The sequence below is a fragment of the Heptranchias perlo genome, chromosome 37 (assembly GCF_035084215.1).
Source record: "Heptranchias perlo isolate sHepPer1 chromosome 37, sHepPer1.hap1, whole genome shotgun sequence".
Lineage (NCBI taxonomy): Eukaryota > Metazoa > Chordata > Chondrichthyes > Hexanchiformes > Hexanchidae > Heptranchias > Heptranchias perlo.
This window is the reverse complement of record NC_090361.1, coordinates 7,544,012-7,556,526: the sequence shown is the minus strand read 5'-3', so window position 1 is coordinate 7,556,526 and position 12,515 is coordinate 7,544,012. Positions and strand designations below refer to the sequence as shown.

General features: G+C 42.3%; 1 long non-coding RNA gene across 1 annotated transcript in view; it reads right to left on the bottom strand.

Annotated features, from left to right (window-relative positions):
* LOC137304463 (uncharacterized) overlaps window positions 1-12,515 on the bottom strand; it is a 75,962-nt gene that overhangs the window by 29,760 nt on the left and 33,687 nt on the right. The gene's annotated exons all lie outside the window — the stretch shown is intronic.

Below are 12,515 nucleotides of genomic sequence, written 5' to 3'. Positions count from 1 at the left end.
TGTACCTTCTATGTAATTTTATGTAATCACGGGCAGTGTGTTTAGTTTGGGATATAAATATTGAGCTATATAATATAAAGAGTATGTTAATCCCATTGGTCATTTCCAAACAGGCATTTAGCCAATCAAATGCCTTCATATCAGAGTTATCATTGAGTTACTAGGTGCCTGGTCTCTCGTGGGATGTACAGAACAGAAATTTCTTAAATATAATCTACTCGTCAGAAATTCATTTGACCCTTAATTCTGTGCCTCATCATGAAGTATTTATAATGAACGTTTATGAAGCATTTTCAGCAACAGCAAAGCAAGCATCTGATGTCAAAGTTGTTACTCTAACCCCTGACCAGGCCCTATCCCAAGCAGTTAGTCCAACTGCTGACTTATTCCACCCCCAGCTCCTGGCCTAATCCCAAACTGTTAGCCCACCTCTTGCCCCTTGCCATAGCCCTATCTCACGCTCCCACCCCAGTCGATCCCAAGCCATTATCCCACCTCCAACTTTCGGCCCCATCTCAAGCCGGTAGCCCACCTCTTCCCTGGCTGTAACCCTATCCCATGCCGTTACCCCACACTCATCTCCCAGTCCATCCCGTGCCATTATCCCACTCCGAGCTCCTGGCCCTACCTCAAGTTGTTAGCTCACTCACTAATCCTGGCCCGATCCCAAGAGATAATTCCACTCTCTGCCCCTGACCACATTTCAAGCAGTTATCCTGCACTCTGCCTCCAAGCCATTACACCATCCACTTCCCCAGCACTAATTAAGCAGTCCAGTTCTGCACTAGGCAATAGTTGGGAACCCCATTAATACAGCATGATTAAAATAATTTTAACCAGAGTATGATTATTATGGTGGAATCAAATCAAGGGATTCAGACAGTGGCATGAACAGAATTCATACATTTATAGCCCAGTGTGAAACTGAGCCATACAGATTATATCAGTCTTGGGGCGGTGGGAGGGGTGGTTGCTTGGACGCCCTCTCCTGATTCTGCGTATGTGGGGGGGGGGGTTTCTATGGGGGAACAGGAGGGGGCTTCAGTACCCTGCCAACGTCCACTGAAAAATGGAGCTGGGGGAAACCATGTTCCAGGATAGGAGAAACGCAGGCAAGAGGAACAAAAGGAGGCTCAGTAAACAGAGTCAGTGAAGAACTAGCCTTTGTATAGCACCTCGCCATCTCTCACATGTCTCAAAGTGCGACCCACGGACTGAATTACATTGTGCAGTTATGTGGGTAAATGTAGCAGCCACATTTGCACATAGCAAGATCCCACAAACTGAATTACGTTCAATGGCCAGTCAATCTGTTTTTTGGTTGAGGGAGATACGCTCGCCCTGTTCTACCTTCAAATAATGCCGAGGGATCCTTAACAACCCTCGAACCACTAGAACATCTGATCCTAAGGAATGGGGGTGTTTCAGGTATCTGGAGAGACTGGAGAAGCTGGGATTGTTCTCCTTAGAGCAGATAAGGTGAAGGAGAGATTTAATAGAGATGTTCAAAATTATATGGGGTTTTGATAGAGTAAATAAGGAGAAACCGTTTCCACTGGCAGGAGGGTTGGTAACCAAAGGACACGGATTTAAAATAATTGGCAAAAAAGCCAGGGGGAGAGGAGGAGAATTTTTTTGCACTCAGTGAGTTGTTATGATCTGGAATGCACTTCCTGAAACGGTGATGGAAGGAGATTCAATAATAACTTTCAAAAGGGAATTGTATCTTGACTTAAAAAGGAAAAATTTGCAGGGCTGTGGGGAAAGAACAGGGGAGCGGGACTGATTGGATAGCTCTTTCAGAGAGCTGGCACAGGCACAATGGGCCGAGTGGCCTCCTTTTCTGCTGTATGATTCTATGGTAGCTTGGGCAATGCAGTACTCTCTCAGTACTGCACTGAAGAGTCAGTCCAGAATAGATGCAAAAGTCCTCAAATAGGGCTCGACCCCAAAATCCTACCAGTGAGCCACACTGACATAAAGTGCGACATTAACATCAATCACATAATTATGAATGTTCTTAAAATGCTCAGCCAATGTCAATAACTATTTAAACATCATAAATACCTGCAAAGTCATTCAGGATCGAGACAATTTATATCCCCATATTCACTCCTTGTTGCCAGAAGAGGTGATATCCTTTTAAACTTTGGCCTCAGAGCAGGAATGTCACAACTTTAAACCCGGCAGTTGGGTGTTAAGTTAATCAGCGAGGGGACTGATCAAGGTCATTAACATTTTCATGTTGTTGATTCAGGTTCGAGCCCAAGAACAGATCAAAGGAGACAAAGGATCCGATGGGAGAGAAGAGGAATACTTGGGAGTTTTCTAAAGGAAATGGTGCCTTGTTGTATTGGAGCACATTAACTATATCCCTCTATCAGAACCAGCCTCAGCACTGCTACTTTATAGTTTCCTGTCTGATTGTTCACTTTCTGCCAGACACTAAGGAAATGGACATCCGAGAGAGGTGCCAGGGATTGATTTATAAAATATATACTGAATATATTATATGATATATGCTCACCGAGTTATATATCAACTCTGGGGGAGCTCTCTTCTCTGCTCTAAGTAAATAAACATGTACTTTTTACAAATAGGTTAACAATTTCATTATACAAAGTGCACAGAGGGAATCTTCCCCCCATATTATTAAATAATACATACAAATTCTGACTTGTTATCTAATATACCAACTGCTATTATCTATCTATATTACATCTGCTGGCACTTCCTGTCAATTTGTTTCCATTAAAAATTCCTATGTCCACATTTATAATGGAAATTACCCATGTAAACTTGTCACGTTGCAATTACAACTTCCTGCCAGTGGAGGTGCTGCAGTGCCATCACTGGTGGGAGGTTGTAATTACAGTCTGACAAGTTTACTGGGCAGTTCCCATTTTAAACGTTGATATAGGAATTTATAATAGAAATATACATAAAAAAAGGGCAGAATGCATGACTTTAAAATGGCAACTGAAATACATCTGTGCGCTGGTCCAACTCCCCCCCACCTTCTAACCCCAATTCGCCAAGACTACATTGGTCTCGACTCCCTGTGCTTAAAGCCATGGGAGATGGACTAATATATAACGTCTGCACTGACTGTTGGTATCCAACGAGTATACAATATTTATATGTACTGACTGTGTAATATATACTATGTTATGTATATCACGTTACTGTGTGATAAATGTAGACTGTTGTTGTGTGATATATCCTAACTGGATTATTGAATACCTACTAACTCTTATTAATCGTACATACTCATCAATGTTGTCACCGGGAATATTTAATACATAAGTACCAATAAAGCCAATACAATTTAATGTTGTGCAGATTCACTTCTTGTGTAATACTCTTAAATTCATCACCTCAAACTGGCCCCACAACTACCAGGCACAGAACCACTACTATTTTACCATGGTGTTATTCAGCTCAAAATGCTCTCCACCGACATAACCAAAGTTTGGAAGAATAAGATCTACAATTACATTGCTACCGCCTTCAGAGCCAACCCTTGCATGAGTCAACACCTTCACAAGAGCGGAGAAAATTGATTTTAAAAAAAACACATTCGTTTGAAAACAGACAGCACCAAGACACAGATATTCTCCACTGAAAAAAAACTTCGAAAGGAAAATGTCTTGAGAATCGAGCTGAAAGTGTCTTCGGATTTTGGAGTATGTCCAGGAGTGGCGAAGAGAGGCTGAGGTTGTTGGTTAACAGTGATTGCAGTCTTCCTCCTGCTCAAAGTCATCTATCCTTGAGGATGTACGTTAATGGACAGTCCTCTCAGTTGACTCACTGTGCGAGAGTCAGTGTCATGCATGAGTTCTCCCCTCCCTTTATAAGTCAGAATTTACATAAAGTATTTAAATGCAGAACAGGACAATTGACTCACTATCAAAACCAAAGCAACTCCTCGTCAAACTTAAACTGGTAAAGTTTCGATTTGCTTATTCGAGACAAAAACTTGGCTCAGCTCCAACTTTCAATTTTAAAGAAGACCAAATGGGGCCAGCGTCAAACACAGTACAAGAAACATCTCTGATGGCCCACCATTTGCCTGCAAACTTCCTCAGAACAATCCCAGCAAACTCACAATACTCTCCTCCTCTATCTCCCCACTGGGTCTCCCTTTCGAACTTCTTGCACTCCCGTTAGTTAGATCCCTGCTCCAATTCCTGGCTCTATCCTTGCCATCTCCCAGTATCCTGCTCTATCCCCGAGATCTCCTCATGATGGCCTTCTCCATCTCATTACCACACGGACTGCAGCGGATCAAGAAGGCGGCTCACCACCATCTTCTCAAGGGCAATTAGGGTTGGGCAATAAATGCTGGCCTTGCCAGCGACGCCCACATCCCATGAATGAATGAAAAAAGTCATATTGCGATGTTCTTTTATTACATAGCTTGTCTGTCTCATTGATCCTGCATTGGTGATATAATATTAAAATGTTATATGGAACCTACAACAACTTGCACTTATATAGTGCCTTTAATGTAGTAAAATGTCCCAAGGCGCTTCACAGGAGTGTAATCAGACCTATGATCATTTCCAAATCCCTCCACCAAATCTGCAACTCCCTTTAGCCTTGCATGCCTTCAATCCTCTTACTCCAGCCTTCTGTACATCCCCCCTCCCATTGCCCCACAATTGATGGCAGAGCCTTCAGCTGCCTTGACCCTACTGTCTGTACAACTTAAAGCCCTCTGCCTCTCTACTTTTTCCAACCGTCTTCTTACAATCCCACTTTTCAACCCCACTCTCTCATCATGGGTTGACATCTGTTCCTTTTTTACTTTTTTCCCTTCTGCATAGTATCTTGGGACATCTTCTCCGTTAAAGGTACAATATGGAGGAAAATAGTTGTGGAAAGGAGCACAACACTGCAGGACCTGTTTGTGGCATTCCTGATACATCCTCTGAAACTTATCCTTAGGTTCTCTTGAAAAAGTATTTTAAACAAATAAATTGATCTCTCTCAATGGTTCAGCAAGTTTGTCCAGTGAGTAGCTGAGTAATGTAGACTGGGAAGGTGTCAGGTATGAACCCCAGTCTGTGCTACATTATCTGGATTATCAGCATCAACAACAACTTGCATTTATATAGCGTCTTTAACGTTTAAAACATCTCAAGGTGCTTCACAGACACATCATCAGACAAAATTTGACACCGAGCCATGTAAGGAGATATTAGGACAGGTGACCAAAAGCTTGGTCAAAGAGGTAGGTTTTTAAGGAGCATCTGAAAGGTGGAGAGAGAGGTAGAGAGGAGAAGAAGAGATTTCGGGAGGGAATTCCAGAGCTTAGGACCTGGGCAGCTGAAGGCACGACTGCCAATGGTGGGGCGATGGAAATCGGGAAAAGCAAGAGGCCAGAATTGGAGGAACGCAGAGATCTCTGAGAGTTGGAGGGCTGGAGGAGGTTACATGTATTGGGGGAGGGTGGGGGGGGGGGGCGAAGCCATGGAAGGATTTGAACACAAGGGTGAGCATCTTAAATTCGATGCGTTGCTGGACTGGGAGCCAATGTAGGTCAGCGAGCACAGGAGTGAGGGGTGGACGAGACTTGGTGCGATGGAAAGGCAAAGCAATTGGCCTCAGCATCCCTGATTTGGGGAGGAGGACAAATTGCCCATGGTTCCCACTCCCAATTAATATCCAATAACCCCTGCTGGAACTGAAAGCATGTGGATGTCGGGCGAGGTCAGCTGTGATGCTTCTGATGGAAGTATAACAGGTCTGAGGGGGTACTGATGCCATGGAACCCAGCAAGGAGACAAGAGACAACTGGAGAGGGGAGAAAATTAGCAGCACAAAACTAAAAAAAATTGAATACAATTTCAATCCGGGCTCTCACTTGTGTGCTGCAGTTTGCAGGACTTTCTCCATCAGGAGAAAATGATCCCTTCAAGGGTTTGACTTTGAGATTCAAAATTTGGAAATCTGTAACGCTGAATTGGAAGAGGCCATTGCTATGGCCAGCAAATCTCCATAAATAGCCTGGAAACACAAGCATGTTCCTGCATTGTAGTGCCAGGGACATCGGAAACACACTGAACTCTGTCACTCCCAGGATCGGATGGAGAGTCGTCACGCCCCCCCCTTTACCAGACTAACCAGTTGACCGTTACTGTCAGGGAAAATAAACATGCTTTTAATTCTGCTCAACACGTAAGAAGTACTTTTAAAACCTTCCCTCCGGTACTGGGTTTATGATGTTGCCTAAGCCTTCCATTACAGCCTTATACCTTTCTTCCATAAATCTATCATTCTGTATTTGTTTGACCCCTTGAACTCCTGCTTGTAATGACGTCCATTCTCTACTGCCAATATTTGTGGTGGCTCAGACCCATTCAGGTACTTTTGTTATCTGGACGAGCAATTCTGAAGTGCTTTTCTTGATAGGAAATTGCATGTGTGAAAAAGATAAGGAGGGACAAATTATTAGAATAAGGTTCAATCCTTTTCGAATCCAAATTAAAGGCAGCCTGTGGATATGAGTCTAGCTTCATACCCCTGTGGTCCCAGATCCAAGTCCTGTCCTCAGCTGGGATTTCTACATGTACAGTATTAGCAACCTCAGTCTTTCAGTCTCTGCTGTCCTACTGAGATGGATACCCCATAAACATGAGAAAGTATGGAATCAAAGAGCTGGTTGTATCAAACCCATCCTTCCAATGGGCCAATTTGCATTGATTCAATTCATTTAATCTCCCGTTGGAAATACATAAGCACAGATAATATTTCTAACACAAGACACCCCCAATTATAATGAGCAATGGCTTCACAAAAAATGTACTTGTATGCAAAGTTATGTGCAGCTAAGCCTTAATCAAAGGCAGGAGGGAGTGATGACACATCTCCCCTTCATTGCCCAATTCCCAGGATCACCCGTGTACAATTCTTATAGAAGGGGCCAGTCTCTTTGGTCAGGACTCCTGTTGACCTCCCAGCGACGATGTTACCCAATTAGCAGTTGGGTGGACTGGATGTCACTTAAGGGGAGTCTCTTGATTAAGGGGATAACTTGTATAGGAACTTGTAGTAGTAAGGGAATTCGAGACAGTGACTCTGATTGAGAACCCAGCACCAAGACAGTGGACTACATGAAAATACAGCAGCAAAGCTACAAGGAGATGTGATAGAGTCATTCAAAGATAAACCATTTCTACTGGTTGGTGAGTGGATAAAAGAGGTCATAAATTTAAGATAATGGCCAAAATAACGAAGGGAGAGGTTAGAAGGTTTTTTTAATATATAATGACAGCGGGCTGTTAGGTCATGGGAAGCCTGACCTAAAACAATGGTGGAAGCAGAATCCACAATAAAAATGAAAGAAAGTGGACAAATATTTGAAAAAGAACAATTTTAAATAAGGTAAGGGGATAGGGCAGGGAATTAGGACTGAGTGAACAGCTCCTTCAGAAAGCCAGCACAGGTGCAATGGGCTGAATGGCCCCCTTCTGTGCTGTAAAAATTCTACGATTCTACTCTATGATGGCTGAGAAAAGTGAATGATTTAGATGTAGGCAAACTGATTGTCCTCTTCCCACACATCCAGTCAAAGGTTTAAAATAAACAAATCTCAAGTGAGACTAGAAATCCTCTGCCCCCATCCCCTGCCCCCCAATCCCCCTCCCTTCAGTAGAATAATCCTGCATGGGGATTCCAGCTGTCTTGGGAGGAGAAGGCAGGATTTGCAGTGACGGGCAGCTGGCAGAGGAAGAAAGTAACAAAAATAGAAGTATTGGGTGAGTAGAAAATGCCAACAGTTCTCCAAATTGCAAGTTCCCATTCTTGGCCAGTCAACCAGGAGGTGTTTCCCCGCAAGCGAGAGAGAATCAGCATGGACGGGAAGTCATGCCCCTCAAGCATCTTACAGAGCCCAGTTATAGAGTTGCATCAACAGACAAGGGAGCAGGTAGCATTCTCGCCACTGGAAAATGGCGCTTGGACTGTGTGGGGAGTGGGGGGGAGGAACTTAAAGGCAGGAAAATAACTTTTAGAGTGGGATGGGGTTGTATAATTAGTGAGTTGCTTAAGAACATTCTAATTTTCATGCTGCAGCTGTGATATATATATATATATAGAAAATATTACACAAGGCTTTGAACTTATGTAATTCTCTGAAGAAGATAAATTATCCTTAGAAATATTACTTCATCAACTGACTACAACACAAGGGAACATCTAAATTTGTGAATGACATAAAAGCTGCAACAGAAAGCAGGAAGTTACAAAGAGCTGTAACCAGGACGATGAGTCCTCACATGGAACTAAAGATGGGTTCAGCGACCTTCTCTGTCTTCCACTTTCTTATAGTTTCCCCCTCCCCCAATGTTCCCGCTTCTTCCGTCTTTTGGATGAGACGTTAAACCGAGGCCCGGTCTGCCCTCTCAGGTGGACGTAAAATATCCCAGGACACTATTCGAAGAGCAGGGGAGTTCTTCCCACTGTGCTGGCCCTTAATTTATCCCTCAGCCAACATCACTGAAAGAGATTATCTGGTCATTATCACTTTGCTGTTTGTGGGACCTTGCTGTGCTCAAATTGACTGCCACGTTTCCTACAATGCAACACTTAAAAAGTACTTCATTGGCTGTAAAGTGCTTTGGGACATCCTGAGGTCGTGAAAGGCACTATATAAATGTAAGTTTCTTTTTTTTCTTCTTTCTTGAAGGTGGTAACATTCGCTGAGTTATGTCTCAGTTGATCCCCCAATGCTTCACTGAAGTGACTGTTCTTCAAGTGTGAACCTATACTGTGAGTGTCCAACCATCACATCCATACCCAATACTGGCTTCATCCAACACATCCGCTTTCCAGCAAAGAGATCCCTGGCTAATTACCAGGGGTCTAATGACCTCCCCATAGTCCAGATGCAACTGAAACTAGAGACTGATCTAGGGACACTCTGGTCTGGATGCCTTAGCGTCACGGTGGGGAAATGCCTTGATCCACCAGACTACGAGGAGCTCTAGCTTTCTGTGTCCAAGAAACAGAATTGACACCTATTCTGAGTCAGAGATAGAAGACCAAGGGCTACAAAGCTATCAGTCAGGCTACTGAATTTAGGAGATCAGAAGCCTCTTTGTCTTCCTCTTGTTATTTTTTTTGACATGAGGAAGCCTTTGATGCAATAGCTCCATGCGGGGACCAGCAAAGACGTCTAATGCTACACGAGTTTCCGCATAATTAAAAACAAATATTAACAGGCTAGGTTTTGTTTTGATTGAAGGATAAAATAAAGGCTTGCAATTCTTTGCTCAGGAGTATAGGTCTTGGACTCCTAACATTGTCAGTCAGCTAACGACTCTAAAGAGTAGGTAGCCTAATCGACTACCAACAAGCAAAATTAATTTCCATTCAATCCAGGGCAAATGCACAGGGTTTATCAGTCCTTTTTGTGTGTAATTACTGAGGAGATATTGAGTCCTATAACAACAACAACTTGCTTTTATACAACACCTTTAAAGTAGTGAAACCTCCCAAGGCTCTTTACAGGAGCGTAATCAGACAAAAATTGACACCGAGCCACATAAGGAGATATTAGCGCAGGTGATCCAAAAATCTTGGTCCAAGAGATAGGTTTTAAGGAGCATCTTAAAAAGGAGGAGACAGAGGCGGAGAGGTTTAGGGAGGGAATTCCAGAGCTTAGGGCCTAGACAGCTGAAGGCACGGCCGCCAATGGTGGAGCGATGAATATCAGGGGTGTGCAAGAGGCCAGATTTGGAGGAGCGCAGAGATCTCCGGGGGGTTGTAGGGCTGGAAGAGGTCACAGAGATAGGGAGGGGGCGAGGCCATGGAGGGATTTGAAAACAAGGATGAGAACTTTAAAATTGAGGCATTGCTGGACCGGGAGCCAATGTCAGTAAGGAAGAGTTTAATTAATCTTCAAGCTTTAGGTTAGATTCAAGGATGAAATGACTGGCTTTCTTTCTCAAGATTGTCGGACGAAATTTCATATGACCTAATCAACTGAAAGAGCTTTGCTTAGAATAAATTTGCTTATAATTAAATATGACAGAGAAGTGGAATAAATTTGCCTATAATTAAGTGCAACAGAGATGTCTAAGATGGCAATGGTGGCATGAAATTCACGCACACAAACTATTTTTATGATATTACAGGTGCAGAACGTTTTGAGACCATCTGTTGCACTTCAAGCATCACACCTCAAAACATCAAAAGTATCAGAAGGAAAAGAGAGCGAGGTTGTCGTATCGCGCTGGTTTATCCTGATCTGGAACTAGAAATTTTATAAGCCTCCGCCAATCCACAAACTCCCATCATCAACAGCAATCAACCTGCAATTAGTCTCAGAATTCTCATGTACAAAGTTCGACAGCAATTGAAATGACTTTAATTGACACAGGAGCCAGAATATCTGAAACACCTGATTAATCTTAGCAATCACACTTGAAAAAAAGCGAAATCCTGAATGTTGAACAGCAACATGAAAAGCAATTAAATTCTAAGCTCAACTAGAGTTCACTTAACAGTAATTAGACTCTACGGCCTCAAAGGGCCAACATTGGAATTAGACAACAGATTAATACATTGTCGTTTAATGGCATAATGTTGTAAAATAGCTCAACACCTGAGTGACCATGAACGATCTATACTGTACATGGCATCGAAAACAACAAAGCAAGCACGAGCAATCAACTAAATCTACCCATAAAAGGAAAACTAATCAAATCACTCCAAATGCTTTCAGCCACTATCCTCACTTCTCCAATACGTTGAACACTTATTTACTGGAAGTGAAGTTTGTAACATAATAAAGAAATAATAAAATGCAAAATTTACAAGAAAGTTATTAAACATTCCGCTACACTTAAAGACCTGCACCAATATGTGAAGTCTTATCCTTGAGCGCAAACAAATTCCAAGACACATTGCAATCAGTTGAAGAGATGGAACAAAGTAGCAGGATACAGCTTCCAGCATGCACTGGTGCCTACAACTTCTATGGATGTTTATGATTAACAGCAAAACTGGCTCTTCACAGAGTATGGCAGGACTTGCTGTTTGCAAGCCCCACTCCCTCCACTGGAAAAATTACTGAGGATGAAAACAATCAGAATTTACTAGAATTTGTTTTGTTGTCCAACACATCCAATGTAAAGTATGATTTTTTTTCTGCAGTAACTTTGAAAGTGAAATGATTTGTACTGTATACTTGCTGATCACTGCATTTGCTAAGTATTGTAAGAAAGCCAAACACATGTACAGCTTAAGAGAACTCTAGGAATTAGGGAAAGGCTGAGGTCACAATGACTTGAAGCAGGTCTTAAATTATGAAATATGTATTCTAGTTATGCTAGTTATATTATTTATAATCGGGGCTCAATAACAACCATGGTTTATTTAAACAGTGGCAACTTATGGAAATACTGTTCAAGTTTGGAGAGAGGTTCTGAATAAAAGTCCTGAATTCTTTTGGGAACTCCATGTACTGTCTCAGAGATATTTGGTAAAACTTTTCCTAAGTTTTATACATGTATTGGTGTGTACAGAAAAATAAAATCACACTCTAAACCAATGAACACAGTGGTAAAGAGATGCTGCCCCATATTACATAGAGAATTATTTTTGCAAGTTTGTTATGTGAGGGACTAAACATATGCATTTATCGAACGGCTGTGCGTGAGGAACTAGTGTTTATATGTTTTCTACCAGCTAATTAAAAAACACTGACTTCAGTGTCATTGATGGCTCAGTGTGTAGCTCTGTTGTCAGAAGGTTTGTGGGTTCAAGTCCCACTCCAGAGACTTGAGCACATAATCCAGGCTGACACTTCAATGCAGTACTGAGGGAGTCCTGCACTGTCAGAGGTGCTGCTTTTTGGATGAGACGCTAAACCGAGGCCCCGTCTGCCCTCTCAGGTGGACGTAAAAGATTCCACGGCACTATTTCGAAGAAGAGTAAGGGAGCTCTCCCCAGTGTTCTGGCCAATATTTATCCCTCAACCAACACCACTGAAACAGGTCATTATCTCATTGCTGTTTGTGGGACCATTGGCTGTCATGTTTCCTACATTACAACAGTGACTACACTTCAAAAGTTCATTCGTTGTAAAGCGCTTTGGAATGTCCTGAGGTCGTGAAAGGCGCTATATAAATGCAAGTCGGTTCTTTCTTACAAATTTCTCTCCAGATTCTTTTACTGGAGATGTGTGACCCTCCTTCACATCCACTCTTCAGAATCTTCCCTTTTGCAACAGAGGAACCTCTGACTCCCCGTGAGCAAAATCACAAAAGAGACCTGCTACCACATATACATTTTGATAACTTCACATTGTGTATTTATTGAACAATTTCAAATAATTGTTCTGTTTTATTTCTGTGCTCAATTTGCAAATGACACAGCCAGCATTAGGAATGTTTTCTTAATTATTGTTGCATCTGATGTGTGTCCCGTCACAAAATGTCACAACTCAAATTTGAGGCAAATACTTTTAACACATACTTCGATACAAATCTCTTTCAAACTACGCT